The following is a 26,459-nucleotide window of genomic DNA, read 5'->3' as shown; positions in this document are numbered from 1 at the left end:
GATATACATTCCACAGAGGCTACACAGCTCAGAGAGGCTAATTAATCCATATTGGCAGTGAAAATATTAGTGACTACTGAGGTTATAGGGACTATGGAAGTAATTTACGCTATGAAGGTATTAAATGCTATCCCAGGTCAGAAGAGATACCCAGGGAATAAAAGCTTCACAGGTCATATGAGCCACTAATATCAGAGAATCAACAGATTGGAGAGTTAAGTCATTGAGTCTTCACAAGCCTTAAAAAATACTAAGGGTCTTCCTCACCAGCGCTGCTTCTCCTTTACAGGCCCCGCGTGTTGTGCTTGGGGTCCGTGTGACTGCGAAGCCTGTGTCCCCGCGAGCTGCAATGCCCGCAGGTCCCTGGAGAGTACGCTGGGTCACCACGGAAGCGAACAATGGGTGAGGCTGTGTTGCCCAGACTGACCTGGAACTAGTGATCCTCCTGCCTCACCTTCTCAAGCTGCACTGGCCACCCCACCTGTGGAATATAGTTCACTTTGAGCCAAATATTAATGACCATATTGGTCTAATAGACAAGTGAAGAATAGAAAGTTGCACTGACTTTTGCCACTTAAGATTCCAGTTTGCCTGAATCATCATTGAGGTCTGTCTCTAAGACAGCTGCCACTAATATTCTTTCCATTAGGAAACAAATGGGAAGACAAGAACATAGAAGACCAGATTGAAAATTCTGGAAGCAATCTAAGGCAGATCATATCTCACTCTGGACACAAACCTTACAAGCATGAGGAATATGAAGAGGATCTATGTGAATTTAAACAGTACAGGAAATGTCTGCCTTCTCTCAAAACCGTTTCATCACAAATGTTAATACAAACTGAAAGTGGACCTTTTAAAAGTGCAGTATGTGGGAAAGTCTTCAGTTGTTCCAGTTCCATTCAAAGCATGAAGAAACTCATACTGGGCACAAACCCTATGAGTGCATACAGTGTGGTGAAACCCTTTTGTCTCTGACAGGTGTTCAAAGACACATGATAATACACCGTGGAAATAAACCTTTTAAATGTAAGGTATGTGGGAAAGCCTTTTCCTATCGCAGTTTATTTAGAATACATCAAAGAACACATACTGGAGAGAAACCCTATGAATGTAAATACTGTGCTCATATCTTTATTTCACTCCCTTGTCTTCAAAGGCACATAGGCATGCACAGTGGGAATGCACCTTTTATACATAAAGTGTGTACTTTGTTTATCCCATTTTTTAAAAAAATACATCAAAGAACACATACTGGAAAGAAACCCTATCTATGTGGATGGTGTGGGAAAGACTTCACACATCAAAGTTCTTTTATAAGACATCAAAGAGCTCATACAGAGCAGAAGTTCTATGAATGTAAACAATGTGGAAAAGCCTTCACTAGTTCCTCTTTCCTTCAGATCCATACATCAACTCAAACTGTGGAGAAGCCTTATGTATTCAAAGAATGTGGGAGAGCCTTCACTCATCCCTGTCACCTTCAAATACATGAACAAACTCATACTGGAGACAAGTCGTATAAATGTGAACAATGTGGAAAAGCTTTCACTCATTCCTCTCAACTTCAAATACATGAACGAACTCATACCGGAGAGAAGCTCTATGAATGTGAATAATGTGGGAAAACCTTTACTACTTCCACTCAACTTCAACTATGTGAACAAACTCATTCTGGAGAGAAACCTTATAAATGTGAACAATTTGGAATAGCTTTCACTCGTTTCTCTTACTTTCACATACATAAGCAAACTCATACCAGAGAAAAGCCCCATGAATGTGAACAATGTGGGAAAGCCTTCATGAGTTCCTCTGTACTTAAAACACATAAACAAACTCATCCTGAAGAGAAACACTATAAATGTGAAGAATGTGGGGAAGCTTTCAATAGTTCCTCTCACCTTCACACTCATGAACAAACTCACACTGGAGAGAAACCCTCTAAATGCAAACAATGTGAAAAAGCTTACATATGTTCCTCTTACCTTCAGATGCATAAGCAAACTCATACTGGAGAGAAACCCTAATTATGTGACCAATGTGGGAAAGCCTTCACTAGTTCCTCTGTACTTCAAAAACATAAATGACCTCACTGGATAAAAACCCTATAAATGTGAACAATGCGGGAAAGCCTTCACTAGTTCCTCTCACCTTCACTCACATAAATGATCTCACACTGGAGAGAAGCCCTATAAATGTAATCAATGTGGGAAAGCCTTTACTACTTCCACTCAACTTCAATTACATGAATGAACTCATACTGGAGAGAGGCCCTATGAATGTAAACAATGTGGAAAAGCCTTCACTCATTCCAATAACCTTCACTCACATGAACAAACTCATTCTGGATAGAAGCCCTGTGAATATAAACAAAGTGGTAGTGTTAAAGGCTTTGTTAGATCCAGTCAGTTTCACTTACACAAATGAACTCATATTAGAGAGAAATTCTAATGAGAACAAGAGGCAAACGTTTTATTACCATTTTACTCCTAAATGGTAAGAACTGTACTGGAGAAAATTTCTTTGAATGTAAAATGTGGTGAATGAATATGCCTTGTCAGTTACAAAGATATGAATGGTCTCATACTGCAGGACAATTTTTTGTTGTTCTGAGGATTTAGTCCCGGGGTGCTCAACCATTAAGCTACAATCCCAGTTCTTTTCTTTTTTATTTGGAGACAGACTTGCTAAGTTGCTTAGGACCTTGCTAAGTTACCGAGGCTGGAGTCAAAATTGTGATTTTTCCTGAGTCACTGGGATTACAGGTATGCACTACCCCATCTGACTGAATAGAAATTTGAATGAAAAAAATGTGATAAATCCTTTGTTTTTCCAATTGCATTCAAAGGACCTTCATTGAGACTGAAAAAAAAAAAAAAAAACACCCTGAATGCCTGAATGTGTGATGTTTCATTTTTCTTGTCATCTATGGAAGTCATTGCAGAGAGAAGCCCTGTGAATGTGAGAAATGTTGGAAATGGAAACCTTCCATTTTTCCAAGTCTCTTCCAAGAACTGGGAAGATTCATGTTGAAAGATTTATGTAAAAAAAAAAAAGAAAGAAAGAAAAAAAAATACCTATGCAAGTAAGAAATGTGAAGACTTCAAATGTTCTAGTTTGTTCACTTGTGCAAAAGGACTCCTCTGTAGGGAAACCTGTGGATAAACAATGTGGATAGTATTCAACTTTCACAGTTTCCTTCAAAGACTTAAAAGAATCCACATCATGGAAATCCCTTCTGCCCTTCAGGAAATGTGGTATCACTTTCAACTTTCACCTTCTCTTTGAATACCATAGAAGAGCTCACTAGAAAAAAAGCCTTCTGTGTAGAAATGTGATGCAGTCTTCACCTGTTTCAGATCTACTCGACTTGAGTGACGTGTTTCTTTGTTTTTTTTTTCTTTGTACCTGGGATTGAACTCATTGATGCTTAACCATTGAGCCATATTCCAGCCCTTTTTAAATTTGAAAAATTTTGAGACATTGTTTCAACGAATTGCTTAAGGCCTCACTTAGTTGCTGAAACTGACTTTGAACTTGTGATCCTCTTGCCTCTGCCTCCTTAGCCATTGGAATCACAGTTGTGTGTTACTTTCAGCAAGTGACCTCTTTTTCTTGAGAAAAGCACTATAGGGTTATGAAAGGGTGTGTACCTTCATTTCTTGTCTGTTCAGAGGTGTTGGCAAAGCATCCTGGGATGGACATAAGCTTTATATCAGCTTGAAAATGTGAAAGAACATTCTTTTCTGGGTTAAATCTCTATTTACATATTGTTAGATTCAATTTTCTCATATATTAAACCTCCAGTCTCCTAATTATAAATGGTTTTTCCTTGCAAAAAAAAAATACTAAGGTTACATAGGCTACTTGAACCACAGAAGTCACAGATCATAGAGACTACTAACACTATTTAGGCCACATAATACAGAGTGTCTATTCTGACCACAAAGGTTACATAGGTCATAGTGGCTACTGAGATCAGAGAATACAGAAATCATTTAGGCTACTCAAATCATAAAGGTGACAGAGGTCATAGTGGTTTGAAAACCATAGAGGCTAATTAGGTCATAGAGGCTATAGAGATGCTTGACTCTCCAGACTATAGAACCTATGCAGGTTTACTGGCTTCAAGGTCATACAGGTTATACTGGTCACAGAGTCCACTCAGTTCATACTGTCTACTCAATTCACATAAGTAAGAAAAAAAAGAGAGAGAGAGAGAGAGAGAGAAAGGCATTTTAGGCCACAAGTGCTACACAAGTCATAGTAACTATTTGATCTTATAATCTACATGGGTCCTAGAGGATACTCAGAGCACAATGGTTTCTGGAGCCATAAAGACCATGCCAGTTACAGAAACTGCAAAGTTCATACAGGCTATTCAGGTCTTAGAGCCTATATATGTGATTCAGTCAAAAAATGACAAAAAGACTACAGAGATCACAGATGCTACTAAGGTCATAGGGTGTATGCAAACAAGAGAAGTTCTCAGGTCATAGTCATATACACTACTAAGTTGATGGAGGATATACAGGTCATAAATTCAAGGCAGATCATAGGGGTTATTAAGATCACTTAGGTTACTAAAACCATACAGACTTAGAAGATCATTTAGGCTACTCAGGAAATAAAGGTCTTGCACTTTTAACAGCTACTCAGGTGATAAACAAAATGAAAGTTGAGAGATTATTCAGTATACCAAGGCTACTCAGGCCATATAGAATGTGAAGATAATAGTGGTTACTGAGGTCAGAGCACACATTAAGTTAATTTAGGCTACTCAGGCCATTAAGGTTATGCAGGTCACAGAAGACACTAAGGTTATTTTGACTATACATGATATAAAACAGACACAGGTTACAGTTGCTACATAGGTTTAGATGCTTCTCAGGTCATAAGGGGTATGAAGATCATAAAATCTACATAACTGATAGAGGCTCTTCAGGCCACAGACTATACTCAGGTTTAGAGTTATCAAAGTCAGTGGTTTCACAGGTCAATAAAGGCTAAGCAGTTCACCTATTCCACTTATGTCCTAGGGTGTGTACGGGCAGTGGAAGGTACTCAATCATTAGGGACTACAGAGATAATAGGGGCTACTCAGATCCTAGAGAATAAGCAGGTCATTGATTATACTTAGGTCAAAATGGGTAATCAGACATAGAGGTGATGCAAATGACAGAGGCTGCACAGGCATCTCAGGCCACAGAGGTTACTCAGGTAATGGAGGAGGAGGTTTAGGCTGCTCTTGTAATAAAGTCTACTCAGGTCATATTTGGGACCCAGGAAAGAGAGACTACTCAGGCCATAAATACTGGACTGATAATAGAAGATACTCAGGTCATAGAGGCTACTCTGGTCATCAAGACTATGAATTTTATATTGATTACTAAGGTCATTTAGACTACTAAGTGGGTAGATCATAAGGATATGCAGAGGATATTCAGGACATGTAAGCTACAGTTTTTTAGTCAGCTTTTTTTCTACTGTGATTAAAAGATCTGACAATTAGAGATGGAAAAGTTTATTTGTGGGCTCATGGTTTCTGAGGTCTCAGTTCACACACATCAGGTTTCATTCCTCAGTTCTTGAGTTGAGGCTGAATATCATGGCAGAAGAGTGTGGTGGATAGAAGAGGCTCAATGTATCATTTCAAGAAGAAGAGACTAAGCTCAGCTAACCAAACATATACCCCAATGACCCACCTTCTCCAGCCACACCTTACCACTGTATAGTTATCATTCAGTTAATCCCTATGGGGACTAATACACAGATTGGGTTAAGACTTTCATAACACAATCAATTTATCTCTAAATATTCTTATATTTTCTCACACATGACATTTTGTGTGACCCCTCATATTTAAACCATAAAAACAGTCATAGAGACTACAAAGATCACATAGTTTGCACAGGTCAAAGGACTACTATATTAATTTAAGATACTCAGTCCATAAAGTGTACACTGGCCATGGAGTCTAGATAGGTCAAAGTGTCTATTTGGTCATAGAGGCTAGGTAGGTCTTAGTGGCTACTGAAATATAGAGTTTTGCAAGTCTTAGGTCTATCTAGTCTATAGAGGACAAGCAGACAATATAGATCATATGGCTATGAAGTTCATATAAGACATTCAGTCATAAAACTACACAGGTTCTACTGGCTACTAAGTATTAGGGTTGATCAGTTCATTCAGGCTACTTAGGCCATAAAGGTTATATAAGTCATGGAGACTTCTTATGCCATAGATGCTATGAGGTCATATAGGCTATGCAGGTCTTTGCAAATACACAAGTCATTGGTGTTGGGTTGGTCACATAGGCTACTCAATTCCTGTAGGATGATCAGTTCATAGAGGTTATTCTGGTCATAGAGGCTATGTGGGTCATAGGGGATGTTAAGGTTTTTTAAATTACTCAGAACAAAACCTCTACACAAGCCATAGATTGTATGCAAAAATTAGAAGATATTAATGTCATAGATAATAGGTAGGTCATTGGAGATACTCAGATCAAATACACTAAAAAAGTTATAAAATACACTTGAGTTATTGAAGCTTCATGGGAAACAGGGGCTCCTTAATTCTTAAAGGCTACTGAGGACACAGTAGCTATGCATTTTGTAGAGTTTATACACATCACAGTGGCTACACAGGTCATATGGTACCTGAAGGTATAGGTACTACAGAAGTTCTTTAGAATATTCAGGCATTGAAAGTGAAGTACATCATATTGGCTGTCTGGCCATAGATGTGGCACAATTCATGGAAATATAAAAGACATAGATTTATGTAGGTCATGGATATTATTTACAATATGCAGTCTACAGTTGTCATATAGCATTCTCAGGCCATAGATGCTACACAGGTAATAGAAGCAGCATAGGTCATAGAATCTGTTCATGTCAAGGAGGCTAATGGTTGTGTAGTCTAAGGCACCTTATCATGCTATACATGCTACCCAGATTGTTGGAGCTACTCATGTCATACAGGGTACTAAGGTCATAGAAGATGCCCACACCATAGAAACTATATTTCTCATAATATCCTTAGTATTCACTGTGGCCTTTCCTAGTAACATAATATCTATATATTAGCATTTATAACCATTATAGTAGATGCCTGTGGCTTTTAATACTAACATATTATCAATCATTTTGCATCCAAAATTAATAGTTTCCCTAATTCCTTTCAAATTTATATAATATGGAAAATGTGACCTCTTAAACTAATATAGAAACTGGTCCTGTGGTCTTTCAATACTAATGTTGTATTTATAATATAGCATCAAAAACTGCTATAATTGCTGCCTTCTGATCATTTATAATAATATACTTTCCATTCTATAAAATCTAAACCTAAAAAATAACTGTCCTGGGACCCTTAATATGAATATGATAAACTTGTGCCCTTTAAAAGTAACTGCTACTATGTAGTCTTTAATAATAAAGAAATCTTCTTACTGTACCATGTTAAAGTAATGCAGTAGATTCCCTTGTCCCTTAAATATGACTATAATATTCATAGTGGACATATAAACATATATATTAGCTACCCTGTAGACTTTGATATTAATACAATATCCCTACTATGGCCCCCAAATGTAACAGAATATAACTGACATATCCATACAGGGGTATAAAGAACTGTTATGTGTTTTTTAATATTAATGTAATTCACCTATTACAACATCAAAAATGGATATAAGAACCATTCAGAGGACTCAAATATGGTATCCTAACTATAGTATCAACTATGAGTATAGAAGCTGAGTTGTATCCTTTAAATCTAATGTGTTATTCATAGCCTAGCATCTAAAACTAATATACTAGATCCATGTACATTTAAATGTGAATGACATCCATATTATGGTTTCTAAAGTCAATGAAATATATGTCCTGTGACTTTTAATCTTACTATATAACATCATTTACATAAATCCCAAAACCAATAAAAAGCTTCCTTGTGAATTTTAATACTTATTTAGTACTCAATATAATATCTAAAACTAATAAACAGGTTCTCTGTAGCATTTAATATTAGCATAATATTTATAATATAAAACTTTAAGCTAATAAAATATCTTCACTGTAGCCATTAAACTAATAAGATATTCATGAGATACTATTACAATTAGTGCATTAACTATCATATTGACATTAATCCTAATGCAATATGCATACTTGAGCTTCTAAATGTGACATAAATATTTATCTGTGGCCTTCAACACTAATGTGATATCTATACTAAAACATCAGAAACTGATGTGATAGCTGCCCTGTGCCCTTTTATACTGATGTAATACTCATACTACAGTGGGTAAAACTTATATAAATTCCCTGAGGTTTTAATACTAGTACATTATCCATAGTTCAGCATTTAATCTTAATATAATAGCTTCCATATACCTTGGATATTGATGGAAGATGTGTGCTATAGCAACCATAATGTATATAATAGCTAAACATGTAGTCCTTTATACAAAAATATTATCAATGATAAAGCATCTCAAGCTAATATAATATCTTCCCTAAGTTATTGATCATAATGTAATACCCATATTACAGGATCCAAAACTGATATAACAGCTGTCCTGTGAACTGTAATTCTATTATGGAACCCATACTAGAGCATCTATAGAGTGATATTAATATCTTTTTTCTGACAGCTGAATATGCCCATTGCATCTTGACCCTCAAACAATACTGAAAATGCAAAGATGTATATAAGTGTGTTCTCATCTACATACCCCACTCAATTGTAACCGTGTTTAGGTGGAATGATCCATGCATGTATGAAGTTAAACATGATAACATACTGATATGCAGTCCCTGGATTCTGGTCCATTATGCTGAGGATCACTCTGAGTTTATCTTTGATTGATCTGTAATTTCTCATTTCAACACTGCATAATCTGGGTCATAGCTTCTGCCATGCAATTAATTTATTTTTCCTTTATGAGAAATACACTCATTGTTGCTCCAGATTACATGATCTAAAAAAATAAAAATAAACAAACAAATTTTGTCTTTAGCCCCTGTTCCTGGTGCAGAGTTCTTCAAATCCTCATATTTAGTAAGCAATAATGGTAGTAAGTACATCTTTAATGCTAGCATTAGATTGCTGACCATGATTCCTTGCATGGGGTCCCTGTATCTTGGAGAACATTTGGGGTGATAAGAAGGTCTTTGCTCTAATTAGGACTCTTGTCAGGTCTCTAGGGCAGCATCAGAATTGAGGATGGTTGTGAGGAAAACCAAGCCCTGAATATAATCTTAAAACTTTCAATTACCCACCTAACTTGGGGAAAGAAACTGGAGTATGAATTAATATCCATAAGGCCTAAAAGATTAAGTCTCCACAAATGTCTGTATAAGAAGTGATCAAGGAGTTTCTGAACACAACCAAGCACAGGGAGGGTGTTTCCTCAAAACTCCATGTGGACAGATGCCCCTACACTCAGAACACTGCTGAGCCTCATCCTGTGTACCTCCTCTTTGGACCACAATTTTGCCTTTTCTAGAATGTCAACAAAGGTGGGTCATACAGCATGTTGTCTCTTCAGCCAGGGTTTTTGCATCTTGCAGCAGAATAGGTACTAAGCATCTGTGTCTCTGTAGCTTTGTGGTTCATTCTTTTTTATTCTGGGTTTCTTGAGCACTCATATATGGAAAGATATTTGGATATTTTATCTGATCAGCATCAAAATTTCTGATGTCCATAATGGCACCATGTTTGGCTTGACATGCTTTCTCAGAGCAATTTTCTAAGTGCAGATAAATTATGGGGGCACTGGTCATAGATTAGACTTGTTTTGTCTTAAGCACTGGAAGATCATCTCAAAAGTTGCTGTCATGTGTCTTTCCAGTAATGCTTGAAAGTTCTGATGACCCAAATCCTACAGCTCTTGGTGTAATGACTCTTAGAGTTTACCAATGCTAATTGCAATGCCAAACTACCTATCATTTTAATTTATGAGATCTGTGTTTTACTGTCATCTACACGAGGGTCCACCTCTCTTCTAAACATACTGTACACCCCACAGGATATCCTGCATCCATGCTTCATGAAGTACTTCACAATGAAAATGATGGTCAACTGGTACTACAAGTATGTTGGCAGCACCTGTGACACAAGTAAATGGCCGAAATGGGTCTCCATTTTCAATGCCACAGAATTACCACAACACTCATTACTTCAGTTCTGAGTCATCACTGCAATCCTGGGCTGGATGGGGCCAGAGATGGCTGTGGAGGGGGCATGTGAAGGAGAAGGAGAAACACCTGCAGGTGTTAGAGACTTCCTCCAAGTCCAGGGCTGCTCCTAGTGAGCCTCACTTGGGAGCAAGCAGAGAGATAAGACAGAGAACCACCTTGAGTTCATGGTGCAAATTCCCAGCAGGTTCCATTATAAACAAAAGGGTCAACACATGCCCAATAACTGAAATGGTGTAGTAGGCAACTGATCAAGTCATGTAAAAAGGCATGGACTCTGTCCCATTTCTCTGGGAGAATCCCATCACCAATAAAGCAACTGCATGGAACCATTCCTCAACCATACACAAGGATCCCTGCCACTGGTGATTTGGCCCTTCAGATCTGAGCTGCAGGCTTGCACCTAAGACCAGTCAAGTGGCTCCTAAGTCCCAGGGTCTCTGTGTCAGGATCACCATGCCCTGACTGCAAAGGTGCCAATACAAGGATCTGAGGAAGGGCAGATAGAGCCTGTGCTGCTTAAATGTCCCTCACTGACCTGAGACTAGAAGTCAAGGTCTCTGGGCTGTGTTTACAGGGTGTCCTGATCTCAGGCTATCATTGACTGTCCTGGGTTCCATACTCTTCCTTTTAAATATTGCATTTGCCTAATTTGGATTCCAGTAAGAAAACTGTAGTCATGCATATACCATTTCAAAATGTTTAAATTTGTCTAGGTGGGTCTAGCTGTGAGCAAATTGTAGTTTTTAAATAATATATAGGGCTGGGATATAGCTCAGTGGCAAAGTGCCTACCTTGCATTCACAAAGCCCTGGGGTCTACCCCAGGTTCCAAAAAAAAAAAAGACAAAAATAAAATAATATATATTCTTGATTTTTCTATTTAGAGTTTGGCACATGACACCTTTTCTTGGATGCTATGTTTAGAAAGAGAATAGTTCAGCCCTCAGATCTTGGTGCTTTAGTGATTGAAACTCGCAGTGCTGTGTTTTAGAATGTGAAAGCCAGAACTGGGCTGATTTCGGTACAGATCCATGTTGAGGATCTTGGTAGAAAGATGTGTTTGAGGAAAGGGACTAACACTTGGGTAGGCTTTATTGATATACTTGTTCATGGGATTTATTTGTTAAGACAGTGAATCTGTTTACAGCTCAATTAAACCCTGCTGGAACCCAGAAGTCATCTCCCCTTTTCTGTGATTTCTTCTTTGTCCTGTTTTACAGAGTTAAGATTCCAACAGAGCAATTTTGAGACAATTTTCCAGAAGTGACCAACAAAGAGAAATTATCACCAGTTGCCCTTGTTACCTTAATGGTTGTTTATAGTGACATGGAAACTGATGGAACTTTGTCCTATTTAAAGGTCTCATCAGGCATGCCATGACTCATTCATGGCTCTTTTTCCTCCCTGAAGAAACTTAGTGGAATAGGAAATGCTATCACTTACTGCCATAGGATGAATGCCTGTAGGCGTAGGAAATGAGGAGAGAAATATCCACTCCTTTGACTTCTACAATTTAAAAAACAGGGACCATTTTCTCTTTTCAAATTGACTGGAACCTCAGTGTGAATCACACCAGAACCATTCATACGTGCAGATCTTCATTCCAGTGATTCATCCCCATTTGTTATTCCCCAGTAAATTTCAAAAGAACACAAAAGCAGCTAGAAATGCCCTATCCTGGTAACCTTCCCACAGGAGCAATTGTGCATATGTTTGTTGATTTTTAAGTCTTTCCTGGCCAGTTGACTATCATCTGTCTCTCACCTATGGTGTGAAGGTAATGAGCAACAACTTAGCTCCATGTGCACAAGGAAGATTGTCATGAGTCTTCTGTAATGGTTACTTAATGCTTGAAGTTCCTTAGGGGAAGGGAAAGATATCACTTTGTGTTCCATTCAACAGTGAGTACAGGAAGCTGAGTGAAGATGCATTTGGTTAGTAAGTATCCTGTGCAAGGAGTGATCTCCTATTCCCTTTCCAGTTCTCAAAATTATTTTGTCTGTCCTCTCTGCTCCAGTATCCTTGGGTATTTAAACATTGTTGCCTTCTGAGTTGCTTCTTTGTTTTTACTGATGGGGCCTTCTTTCCAAATTTTAGTTGGAAGTATAGGAAAAAACTCTGTCTTCAACTACACACAAAACAAAAGGTTGTGGCTTGGTGCTACTCTGAGAGAAGCAATGTAGTCTTTCCCTAAAGACATGGAGAAAATGAAGTCCTCTCCTATGGTTATTACCATGCTATTGGGCAAACTCGTGGCCAATTAACACCATCCTTGCTTCTTGATATAACATGTGCATCAGTGAATTTTATAACCAAAATATTTTCACCTACATGAGGCACTTAGAAATGGAAGTACAGAAATTCCAACTCCTTGCCATTTCAAAGTATCCCCCAGCATCTTCCAGCTGCCACACCAAATTTTTCTACAAAGCTCTAGAATCCCAACAGTGCTTTATGCTCTAGGTATATGGAACCAGATAGAAACAAGACTTTTCATGACTCCACCTTCAAAGTGAAATCTCAAGACCCTTGCTGATTTCTGTTTCTTTGAAACCAGATGCTGATGTAGATTCACTAAAAGGGTAGGGAGCTATAGACCTTTGGCACCGGAATACTGTGCGTTTTGGGGTCCCTTGTAGTATAAGCACAGTGTACAATGGGAAGAGAAATTTAGACAATTCTACATTACACAAGAACCATTTTGAGATCTATATCATGGGGAGGCTATCTCTGTAAATTAGCCTTTGAAACCTTCCATTGGTGCAGAGTGGAAACATGGCCAAGAGAGGAGCTCACTTACTCTTTCACTGTGGGACACATGTCATAGTACATTTGCATGTCATCCTCTGTTCTTCACCTTCCTCCTTTTTCAACTGTATGTTTGTGCATTGCAAAATATGACTCTAGTGTTAGGTTTTCCCCTGGAGTACATTTATGTATGGTCTCATACATCTGCTGGCAACTTTAAAAGCAGATGCTAGAATAATCCCTGGAGATGTGGGGAAGCTATGAAGGCCCTGCAATGCAAACTGACTTCTTCAGGACCACACACATGGGCAGAAAGAGGAGAAAGGGTCTGAACCAAGCTCTGTCTCCTAAACCAGGAGAGCTTGCTACACTAGACCTGTTTGGGGACCTGATCCAGTGTATGTTGGTGTAACTTTGTCCACTTGTGCTTATGTCATGGGAAGATGAGAGCATCCTACATTGCATGGGAATTTTTGAATATCTTACCTGTGAAAGTGCCTCAGGTAAAGAGTTCCCAAGGAAGTGACCTCATTTCCTTGGCAATGGAACACACAACCTGGAACCAAGTATCTAGGCACTCACAGTCCAGATACAGTCCTATTCTGCTCATTTTTGTTGAGACAGAAAGTTCAGAGCCATGAGTTCTCATTGCCTACTGATCTATAGATGCTCAGGTATTAGGAAAACCATGAGTAGGGTCATTTTCTGAGTGTGGAATCCCTGGATCAATGCTGGGTTCCAACAACTCTGGTGATTTTCCCCAAGGAGACCAGAGGTGAGACAGGAGAGGCCATTGCAAATGAGTAGAGGCTAGTCCACCACTCAGATTCCCATTTTGATAACTTCACAGTAAACAGGGGTTTGGGTGTGTTTGTGGTGTGTGTGTGTGTGTGTGTGTGTGTGTGTGTGTGCTGGTGCATGAATTGTGTATGTCTATATTTGTGTGTGGGTGTGTGTATATGTGTGGGTGTGTTATGTCCCCTGAGAATATGAAGGGAAAAATCTTTTGTTCTGTTTTCCCTTGATACTCTGACTACTGTTTCTGTGTTAAATATCCCTTTTGGATTCCCAACCTAGGGAGAAGATGCCATAGATTAATCATTGGATGTGTCCTGTGTATTTGAAATCTTCCCAGCACTGATCCTGCAGGATCTTGTAGATTATCTGCACCTGGCCTACAGAAAGGGAAACCACATATTTCCATGGATTTTTGTATTCATGCCAAAATTAGGCCAGTGCCAAGAAGATGCTGGAGCTGCTGTGTAAATGGTTTGTACCACCTCCAAGGTCTGGGATATGACCATCTCCTGATTTGGTTTTGGACAGCTGGGTATCACTCTGAACATCAGTCATCTCTGTGGAAAGGAGGGTTTTCAGAAGAGAACCCTGCCTGGTTGTTTAGAAAACCAAGTAAGGTGAACCATAGGACTGTTTGCCTCAGGTCTGGTCTCATAGAGCAGGTTGCCAATTGCTCTGTTCTTCCCTGTGGACTGTATTCTCCCCTGTAATGAAGTTCTTTGCCTTAGGCCATGCTGCTCTGAAATCTCAGGAAAGAGTTTCCACATTTGGGAAGGAGTTTGTGGCCTGAATTTAGGAGGATTCATGACCTGCATGTAAACAGAACAGAGACCTCTTAGGTGGACATAGTGAGTTCTGCTCCTGAGGTAGCTAGGCTATAATTGGTTAGGTTCATTCTTGGCTCTAATGTAAGTGAAGCACCTACCATTGTCAGGCACTTGGTCTATTCTTTAGAAATCTGTAAAATTACCCAGCCCTTCTGACCATCTATTATTATCAGGGAGTTATTCAAGCAAGTATGCATATAGGCAGATAAGGGGCACAGAATGTTACTGATGACATACTTTTGGCCTTCTGTTGGTATGAAAATCTCCAGCCAGATATCAAAGAGGAGTGACTTCAAAGAATGAATTGAGTGGTCTTTGGGTCAAAATGAGGGCTTCTGCCTCAAGAGTGGTGAGTTGGGAGGCTGTTTAGAGAATGAATATCCACCCTTTGTGCTAGGAATAGCAGGGGACTGACATCTGACTTATCCTGCAGAAGGAAGACAGCAAGCAGTGGTGGGATTTTTGGTACCCAAGGAATAGTGTTTTGACTGGAGCCTCAGAGACAGGCCCTTAGGGAAACCCTCCTCATCACAGCCAATCCCAGGCTGGATTAACCACACTTTTCTGTATAGATGCTGGACAGCAAGTGTGAAAAGCCCCTTTATACTAATTTTACTTATTTGCAAGCCTACTCTAAGCACCTCAGAAAGTCTACACTACGAACCTCAGAGAACACTTTTGACTCACCTCAGAGGTATTTTCTATACACAGCAAATAGCCCTTTTACTCACTTAACACTTAGACTCACCAATAAGCCTTTCTGCAAACCTCATAAAGCCTTCCTACACCTTTCAGAGAGCACTCCCTACACAACAAAGAGAACCTGCCTTTATACCTCAGAGAACCATTCCTACATACCTCAAACTCACTTCCATCGACATTTAAGAAATTCCTACTCACACCAGGAGTCCTACCTACACAATTCAAAATTCCATCCTTACACACTTTAGGGACACTTCTTCCACACTTCATTGAGCAACACTTAAACAACTCAGAAATCCCTCCCTCTACACCCCAGAGATTACTTCCTACAAATGCCAGTGAGATGTTAATTTGAACCTCACAATGTCCATGCTGCAAACCTCAACAAATCAAATTCCTCCACAACTCAGATAAAACATACTACTCACCAAAATGCCCTCCCTACTCACCTCTGTGGGTTGGAGTGACACAACTCCCTTCAAATACTCTGTTGAATGACTACCTGAAACACTTCAGAGATTGCTTCTACTATCCTCAAAGAACACTCTCATTACACATCTGTATGTTCTATGTAGTCATATCAATTTTATCCAAGTATTTACTTCAGAGGGCCCTAACTAAACAACAGAGATAGCACTTGTATACAGGTAAAATCCTCCTACACCCCTCATAGATTCCTCCTGCACACCTAATAAAGACCTCCTTACACACTTCAGAGCATGTGTATGACAAACCACAGAGAGCCCTTCCTTCACATCTCAGAGATCCCTTCCTATATACTTCACAGTCGCCTCTACACACAGCTCATATCCCTACCTATTCACATCAAGTGCACTTTCTATACAATTCAGAGGTCATCCCCACACACCTTAGAAACCCTTCCTACACACATTTACCAACCCCATACAACTCAAAGAACTGATGCTACACACCAAACATTGCACCTCTACACACCTCAGAATGCCCTACTTTCAATATTCAGAGGCCCCTGTTACACACCTCTTAGAGCCCTCCTTTCACAGTTCAGTTTGTCTTTCTTATTCATATCAGAGATCTATCCTTACTCAACTTAGAGTTCCATCAATACACACCTCAGCAAATTCTTAACACTTACCTCAGAGCACCAGCCCTATACATTGCAATCAAGAGACTTCCCTACAAATCTCAGAGAAACTTTCATACAAATAACAGAATGCCCTTTCAAAAAAATCTCAAGAAAACTTACATAGATATCTCATGTAGCCCTCACTACTCACCAAAAAACCCTCAATATTCAACTTAGGGTCATAACTACAAATATCAGAGAGGTCCCATGATACTCTTCTGAGTGTCCTCCAAAAATACCTCAGAGATTCTCTCTACTATCCTCAAAGATCCCTCCCATCAAACTTTAGAATATTCTCCCTACTAATATCAGAGAGATTTCACAACTCACTTCAGAGGGCCCTCCCTATACAACTGAGATAGCATTTCTACTGAGTCATATAGTCCTCCTATTCCCTGCATAGATCCCTCTGCACAAATAACAGAAACCTCCCTACACACCTCTGAAAGCCCTCCCTACACTCACCAGAGTACCATCCCTCTGCATTTCAATGAGCCCTCACTACACACCTCAGAGTACCTATGCAACAATGTTTAGAAAGTCCATCCTACTCATCTTAGCAAGTTCTAACTTCAGACTATATAGAAGCCCCTCCACACCTCATGGGGCCCTCCCTTCTACATCTAGTTGTACTCCTTACTTACCTAAGAGAGCTCACTACTCACTTCTAACAGCCCTACAAACAACTCACTGAGCCCTTTCTACTCAACTCAGCACACACTATCTATACACCTGAGTGAGCAATCCCAACTCATCTAAGACCCTCAAACTCATGTCTTATACCCCTCTAACCCACATCATAGAACTATCCTACATGCTTCATGGAACTCACACAACAGAGCTAAGAGGCAGCATGCTACCAAACTCAAAGAGCCTACTCTACATACCACAGTATACCCTTCATATAAATCCAAGTGTACCACCATACTCACCTCAAGAGCAGTCCCTGCACACCTCAGGGAGATGTTCCTACATAACTCAGAGAGTACAAACTGTACTTCTTTGAAAGTTACCCCCACTAACTATACTTGTTTGCAAGCCCTCTGACCACCTCAAAGAACCTGCAATAACACTCCGCAGAGAACTCTTTTGACTTTTCACAATGACTTTTCCTATAACCCACAATACTGACACTCAACCTGAGAAAAACCATAACCCTTACTCTAAGCATAAACCTAAGCCCACCCTACATAGTACAGAGAGCTCTCCCTGTCCCTGACCCTAAATGCTAATCCTAGGCCTAATCCTAACTCTAACTTCAAAGTACCTTCCCTTCTACATCAATTTGTTCTCCCTACTTATCTAACTGAGCTCTCACTACTCACCTCAAAAGGCCCTCCAAACACAACTCACTGAGCACTTTCTTCAAGTCCCAGTGCACACACCCTTTGCAAGTCTGTGAGCTATCCCAACTCACCTCAGAGGGCCCTTTCACCCAAGTAAAGTGGCCTTTGGACACACATCATATAGCCCTCCTAAAAAACTCATAGAATCCTCCATACCCAACAGTGGTCACAAACCACCAACCTTAGAGACCCTTCGCTATACACCTTTTAATATGCTACATATACAAAAATGAAAGTAATCCTTACACATCTCAAGAGTAGTCACTACATACCTCAGAGAGACATCCATATATACCTTAGGGAGTACAAATTACACACCTTTACAAGACCTTTATACTAACTATATTTCTATACGGCACACACTCAGCACCCTCAGAGGAAATTTCTACTCAACTCAGAGTCTCACTGCACACCTCAGAGAGCTATTTCCACTCACCACATAGGCCTTTCCTATATACTACAAAAAGCCCTACTTACTTAGGTGAGCCCTCCCTCTCATGGCAAGAAGCTTTCCTACAAACCTCTAAAGCTCTCCTACACCCTTCAGAGGGACCTTCCTACATATATGAGAGCCCTCCCTTGAAGAAAACCCACCTTCACAACTCCAGAAACATTTCCTATACACCAAACTCACCCTCTACATATCTATGTAACCCCACCCTACTTACATCAAGAGCCCTTCCTACACACCTTAAAGTGCCATCCATATACACCCTTTAGAAATGCTTCCTCCACATTTCATGGAGCATGACCCAAACAACTCAAAAAGTCCTCCATATACAACTGAGTGAGTATTTTATATAAACACCAGAGAGACATTAATTCAAACCTCACAATACCCATGCTACACACCTCAGCAAATGCTACATACACAGCTCAGATAGACCTCACTGCTCACCAAAAACCTTTCCTACTAACCCCCAAGTGTCATACATACACACCTCAGAGAGTCATCATTATACTCCATTGAGTTCTCTCCCCAGACACCTCAGATATTCTGTATTATCCTCAAAGAACCCTCGAATCACATCTCAGTTTATTCTCCCTACTCATATCAGAGAGATCTCACTATTCACTTCAGAGTTTCCTCCCTGAACAACAGAGATAGCATTTCAGTCATACACCATTCATAGATCCCACTGAACACCTAATAAAGATCTCTTTGCACACTACTGAGAGCCCTCCCTACATATATTAGAGTACTACCCCTATGAATTCCAAAGAGCCTTCACTGTACACCTCAGACAACCTACACTACAAAGTTCAGAGAGCTTCTCTATACATTTCAGTAAATCCGACCTACTCACAACATAGTTTCCCCCACACTCAATAAGATCCTCCCTTTTATATCAGTTTTTCCTCCCTACTTGTCTCAGAGCTCTCACTACAAACTTCAAAGTCCTCTGAAAACAAATTTCTGCATCCTTTCCACTTATCTCAGTACACACACCCTATAAACCTGAGTGAACCCTACCCACTCATATCAGAAGGATCACCCACACACATGGTAGAGCCATCTGACACACATTATAGAGCTCTCCTACACACCTTATATACCCCCTCTACAAGATCACAGGCCCAAATCTATCAACCTCAGAGAGCTCTCTCTACACACCTAAGAGTAATCTTCCTACACATTAAAGAAAGACCTCTATACTCACCTCAATGACAGTCTCTACACACCTCAGAGAGCCATCCCAACATACCTCAGTGAGTATGAGTTATAATAGAACCAAGCCCTATTTACTAATTGTATTTCATTTCAAGCACTCTCTAAAACTCTCAGAAAGCCATCTATTCACCTCACATAATCCTCAATAAACACCTAAGATAACACTTTTGACTCACAACAGAGGCTTGCCCTATGTATCACAAATACTGACCCCCACCCAGAACTTAACCCTTACTCTAACCATAACCCTAGACCCTCCCTACATATAACAGAAAGCCTGATACTGACACTGACTCTGACCTTGACTAAATCCTTATCTCTAAGCTAACTTTAACCCTAATCTCATAGTACCCTTTCTTCTACATCAGTTTCTTCTCCTTACTCATCTCACAGAGCTCTCATGTCCCAAATCTAAAGGGCCTCCAAACACAACTTACTAAATTCTTTCTATAATTCACAGAGCACACTCCCTATGAACCACAGTAAGCCCTCCAGCTCACTTTAGGGAACCCTTCCACAAACCATTATGAGAACCTGAACCCATTCCATAAAGCCCCTTTACATGCATTTTAGTGCCCACCCTACACAGCTCAGTGGCCACAAACTATCAACTTAAAGTGTCTCCCAAAATATCTCAGAGTACCCTTCTTACACATCAAAGAAAGCCCGTTCATTTAAATGCATTCTCTACACACTTCAGAGAGTTGTCCCTGCATACCTCAGTGAGAACAAATTATACAGTTTTGCAAGCCCATTCTACTGACAAAACTTTCTTGCAAGCACACTCTAAACACATCAGAAAGCCTATCAACTAATGACAGACAGCCCTAAATACACACCTTAGAAAACCTTTTCAACTCACCACAGAGGCCTTCCTTACAAACTTCAAATACTGACCCTGACCCTGAACTTAACCCTAAGGCCTCCCTACATATCAGAGAGAACTCCCTAACACTGACCATAATTCTAAACTCTGAACCTGACTCTAAACCTAACCCTAACCCTAACCTAATAGTGTACTCCCTTCTTCATCCATTTTTCCTCCCTACTCATCTCACAAAGCTCTCACTACTCACCTCAAATGTCTATCCAAACACAACTCAGTGAGCCATTTCTACACTTCACAGCTCTTCTTCCCTTTGCACCTCTGGGAGGTCTTCTAACTTACTTGAGTGGGCTCTCCAACACATAAAAAGAAGCCCTCTGACACACATCATATAGTCCTCCCTATTTGCTCTGAGAGCTCAAAAAGTCCTCTCTATACACATCTTAATGTCCTGCTGACACATCAAAGAAAGCCATCACTACTCATCTTAAGAGCTTGTACCTACACAATTCAGAGAGTTGTCCTTGTAGACCCCAGTGAGTACTCACCATGCTCCTTTGGAAGCCCTTTCTAATCACCTCAGAAAGCCTGTGAACTCACCTTAGGGAATCTTTACAACACACCTCAGAGAGCCAGTTGAACTCATCACAGAGGCTTTCCCAATACAATTCAAATGCTGATCCAGAACTTAACCCCAACCCAAACCTAACACTAACCCCCTAACTCTAACACTAACCCCATAATTTAAATGCCAATCCTAAATCTAACCCTAATCCAGATCCATAGGTCTCAAATTGACCTTAAACCTACCCCTAACTCTCTCTCACAGCTTGGAATCTGCTCCATACAAAAATCAGACAACCCTCCCCACACATCTCAGAGTGCCCTCCTGGTACATTGAACAAAGCCCTCAATAGTCATCTCAAGAGAAGTACCTGCACACCTCAGAGAGACATCCCTACAGACCTAAGTAAGCACTCATTATATTCCTTCTCAAGCACTCTCTAAACACCTCAGAGAGCCTTTCTACTAACATCAGAAAACCCTCACTACACTCATCATAAAGCTATTTTACTGTCCTCCTATATACACCTCAAAGAGGTGTACTTAAATGATCACTCCCACTCATGTCAATAAGCTCTCCTACAAAACTCATAAAGCCCTCCTACACCCTTCAGAGGGTCCTCCCATCATACCTCATAGGGCCTTCCTTATAAAATGAGGAGAACCCACCTTCACACTTAAGAGAACCTTTTCTACACACCTCAAAAACACTTCCTTATACTTCTAAAAATTTCCTCCCTACTCATATCAAGAACCCTTCATATAGAACTCAAAATCCCATCCTTACACACCTTAAGAACACTTCCCCCACACTTCATTGAGCAACACCTAAACAACTAAGAAAGCCCTCCTTATGCACCCAGAGTGTACTCCCTAAAAACACTAGAGATATTATTTCAAACCTCAGAAGACCTGTGCTACACACCTCAGCAAACCCTACCCACACATCTCAGATAGACTTCACTTCTCTTTTAAAAGCTGTTTGAGGGTTTTACCCACACACCTCAGAGATTCCCTTTACTCTCCTAAAAAACACCTTAGTGTGTTCTCCCTACTCATATCAGATGGATATCTCTATTCACTTCAGAGGGCCCTCACTACACAACTGAGATTGCACTACTACACAGGAAAAAGTTCTTTATAACACCTCATATATACCTTCTGCACACCTAATGGGGAGCTCCCTGCATATCTCAGAAAGCCTGAACAACAAACCTCAGAGATTCCTTCCCTTCATACACACCTCACAGACACCTAACTACACATCTCAGAAATCTCTCCCAACTTACATCAAGCACCCCTTCCTACACAACCCAAAGGACCATCCATACACACCTGAGAAACCCTTTCTACATACATCATTGAGCAATCCATATACAACTCAGAGAGTAACACTACACAGTGCCTCTCTACATTTCTCAGATTGCCCTACTTTTATAATTCAGAGGACTCTGTTACACACCTCATAGAGCCATCCATTAAAATCTCATTTTTTTCTCCATATTAATCTGAGTTCTCTCCTTACTCACTTTAGAGATATATCCCAATACACCTCAGTGAGTTCTTAATACTCACTTAAGAGTACCTTCCCTATACAGCCAAATCAAGAGTCCTCCATACAAAGCTCAGAATACCCTTTCAACAAATCTCAAAAAAACTCTATTATGCATCTCAGGTGGCAAACACCACTTACCAAAAGTCCCTGTGCATTCATTCAAAGGCCACAACTATAAAACTCAGAGATTCCTTGTGATACTTCTTTGAGTGCCCTCCCCAAACACCTGAGAGATTCCCTGTATGATCCCTCCCAACAAAATTTAGTGTGTTCTCCTTCACTTTACTTCAGAGGACCATCCCTCTACAACTGAGATTGTAAAGGTTAAGGGGTGTACAAATAAAGAGGAAAGCATACAGGATGGCACACAATAAGGAGTGGTTTCTGTGGGAAAGCCAGTTCAATTTTATTATCTACTCCAGGGATACATCAGGTTTCATTAGTGCAGACAGTTTGTGCATGTGCAGGTCATATAACATGCATGCTTCTCAGAGTCCACTAGTGCCAAATGTTTTTATAAGAAGATAACATCTTCATGGCTCAAGATCAGAGGAGTTGAAAAATGTTTCTAAGCCAGAGAAACAGAAGGTCTTCATCATCTGTGGTGTGTGCTCACTCAAAGACTTATGCTCCTCTGTAATCTCTCATGGCCTGAACCTCTACAATTCCAAACTTTTGTTTTGTGTGACCTTTTGAATAGATATGACTTGTCTTTTGTTTAAGAAAGGTGGAGGGAGAAAGTAAGACAGACATTGGAAAAATAAGCACAACATAATAAGGCAAGAGTCCATAAACATCCTCCAATGAAAAGCTGTTTCATCCATGTAAAATTTGGTAACCATGAGGTTAACCAATCTAATAAATTTCAACCTCCATCATCTTGTTGCACCTGTTTACAATGTCTTTGATATAATCCAATTTTTTTTGAATGGAATTACTGTTATCAGTTAGATTGAAACAACACAGGTTATTAAATTTATGGCATCCCTTATGATGTAACAACATCAAGTAATCAATAGAAGTCTTATTATAAAGAATAGCTTGATAGTGTGGTTTTTCTTCCTCATTAGCCTTTAGTAATTACCCTTGATGTGTAATTTAATTTTTTTACCATAGCACAGATAAGTCCCATTGTCTGTTTTTAAACTCGTACTGCTAGGGCAAGAATACCAACTAAGGAGAATTTTAAAGCCTCAAATTCTGCTATAGACAATAGATTAACCAAATCATCACAATCTTTATCTAAGTATATAGCCCTTTTATGTAATTGTTGAGCTGGATGGTGACCTATTAAATTCTGAGGACAGGGGAGAAAGGCTGTTAATCTGCTTAAACAAAAATGAGTTCCATGAAACATATTAGTTGGAATATAGTTAGAGGTTTAAGCACCGCATGAAAAGAAAAGATCCCAGTATGCTTCCCATATCTACATCTTGGTGGATACAAGTTTCAGAAGAACTAACAATTTCTGCTAAGTGAACCCAAATGTTATAATGATTGCATGAAGTGAAAGATGGAACAGTTTTCTATACAGGGCACCACCAACAAACAGGAATACAACAGAGAAATAGCACAATAATGGCCAGCATAGTTTTGGAAATTTGGGTAAGTTTTACAAAGAGAGGTGTAACCAAAATTTTCAGGGCACATTCTAAACCCATCTGGTCTAGCAATTGCTGGGCAGATGTTGTTAAAATCTTTATATGCCCCCAGGTCACTAGATGATTAGAAGATCATGGGCCCATAGGGCCTCTTGTCCTTTTTGGAGTATCCTTCTTTCAATCAGGGTCCACTCCATCCAGGATCAAATGGAATTTGGTAATCAGATTGTGAATCCTTGATGCCAACTCATGATCATTGATGGGTCTCACACACCTGGAATCCAAACAGGAAATGTAGGAGTAGAGTAGCAGCATATTTCTTCCTCCATGTAATCAAAGATAAAAAGTTTTGCCATGTAGAGTTTGGTGGAATTCAGTATTTTACAAAAATCTTTGGTAGTGTTTTCTTAGGGGTAAAGTGTATGCCCAAGGCAGAGGAGCAGTGATGTGTATTATCTCATATTCTACATTATCAGCATTCACTGTGAACAAGAAAATATTGAGAGCATTATTAACATGAATGAGGTTAGGTCCCCTTTTTCAGTTTTGTTTTAAAAGGCACATTTTAAGTGTGTGGTGTGCATGTTCAACTAAGGTGTGTTCAGTAGGATTGTGGGGAATTCCAGGGATTAAAATTATTTTCTATTGATTACAAAATTGAGCAAATGTATTAGAAGTATAAGCAGGGAAACTGTCAGTTTTTAAATGATGAGGTTTACATTGGTGGCAATGAAGAAGAGCCCATGATAGATACAGGCTGAGACCTTCTCTGAAAAATGTGCATTGGAGGATGTATCTATGATAACATGTAAGAAAGAATAGGTGTGGAAGGGAGAAAAATGAGTTACATCCATCTGTCAAAGACCATTAGAATCTAAACCTCGAGGGTTTATGGTTTCCCAAGTAGAATGAAAGGGTATGCAATGAGATAAATTATTAATGATGAAACAGGTCTTTTGAGAGGAAATAGAAAAGGTTTTCATTAAAGAATGACCATTTTGAAAAAAAATTCTGTGATTCCACAGCATCTGAAAAGAGAGAATAAAAGGATTTTATAGCACCATCAGCATGAGCATTTCCTTCAGTGAGTGGTCCAGGAATGTTAGTGTGGCAACATATGTGAGCAAGAAATACTGAAACTGCATGATCCTGTAAAAGAGATTGAGGAGTGATAAACAGGCATAACAAATTAGAGTCCAAATGAGGTGACAAAATTGCAGAGGAAATATTAGGCATCAGTTTGGCTATATACTGAGAATCTGTAATGATGTTTAAGGCAATGGAAAACATACAAAGAGCTAAAGTAATTTGGCCCCCTGAGGAGATGCTTCAGGCAAAGTGTAGCAATCTGTCCACTTTTTATCAATGAATGTAAATATTACACCCCATTGTTTTCCTTTATCGGTATAGGCAGTAATCCCATTGGAAATCAGAAGAGATAAGATTATAGAAGGAGCATGAGAGACTTGACACAATAAGGAAAGGTGTTCATCCAGAAGTGCATGGAAATCAATAGGAGTTAAAAAGTCTGTTAAGATAGCTTGATTAAGAAACTTGTAAATATTATAAATGTAAAGTCTTTCCAAAAGATAGAGTACATAAACATCTGTTCCTGTAAGATCAAATGTAAGAGATAGATATAAGTGACAAAATGCAATTGTGACTATCTGAGATCAATTCAGCATACATATCAGCATAAGGGAGAACAATTCTTCCTGAAAATTGAGGAGAGTATAACCACTCTATTATACTCAAGACTTGATTATAAATGGCAACAACTGCAGTGAAGGCATATGACTTTTCAGTAAAGATTATTAGAGATAAAGGAACATTGAATGTTGGGAGTCTATCTATAAGAACTGTAGATAATTTCTCATTAACACCCCAAAGAGCTGTAGCCAGTGCGGGAGTTAACTGGAAAAAACTGGTGGAATTAAGTTGCTTTTTTAACATCTGAATAAAGGATGACAGCATATCAGTAGTTAAAGGAATATATTATTGGGCCCAATTTAAATGCCCTAAAAATTGATGCAAATAAACTAAGGAAAATGTGGAAGGAAAAGGCAATTTTGGAATATGAGTAACTTTGGAGTATTCTGTGTCCTAAATAGTTAATAGGGAGTTGTCATTGAATTTTTTTCTGTGGCCACATGGAGGCCAGATTGTAATACAATGTGTTGTAATTTAGTTAAAGAATCTTCTGTTAAGTATTGGCCCAGCAATGAAAATATCATCCATATAATGATAAACAAGAATATGTGGGAATAATTGTCAGAAAGGCTGAAGAGCCTTATTCACAAAATGTTGACATAATGTTGGGCTATTTAACATACCTTGAGGAAGAAATGTCCATTAATATCTATCAACAGGCTTATGATAATTGAATACAGGAACTGTGAAAGCAAATTTACCTCAATCATCAGGAAAGACAGAAGTAGTAAGAAAAAATATTTTATGTCTATTACATATAAGGAAAAATCCTGAGGGATTAGATTAGGGTTAGGC

General features: G+C 39.3%; 1 long non-coding RNA gene across 1 annotated transcript; it reads left to right on the top strand.

The window, feature by feature from the left end:
- Nucleotides 1–552: 552 nt before the first annotated feature.
- Nucleotides 553–2,181, top strand: LOC124974128 (uncharacterized). Its single transcript, XR_007106748.1, has 2 exons — nucleotides 553–1,034; nucleotides 1,404–2,181. It is a non-coding gene; the product is annotated as an uncharacterized LOC124974128 (long non-coding RNA).
- The last annotated feature ends 24,278 nt before the right edge of the window (nucleotides 2,182–26,459 follow it).

This window comes from Sciurus carolinensis, unplaced genomic scaffold (genome assembly GCF_902686445.1).
Source record: "Sciurus carolinensis unplaced genomic scaffold, mSciCar1.2, whole genome shotgun sequence".
Classification (NCBI taxonomy): domain Eukaryota; kingdom Metazoa; phylum Chordata; class Mammalia; order Rodentia; family Sciuridae; genus Sciurus; species Sciurus carolinensis.
This window is presented reverse-complemented; position numbering and strand designations above follow the sequence as displayed.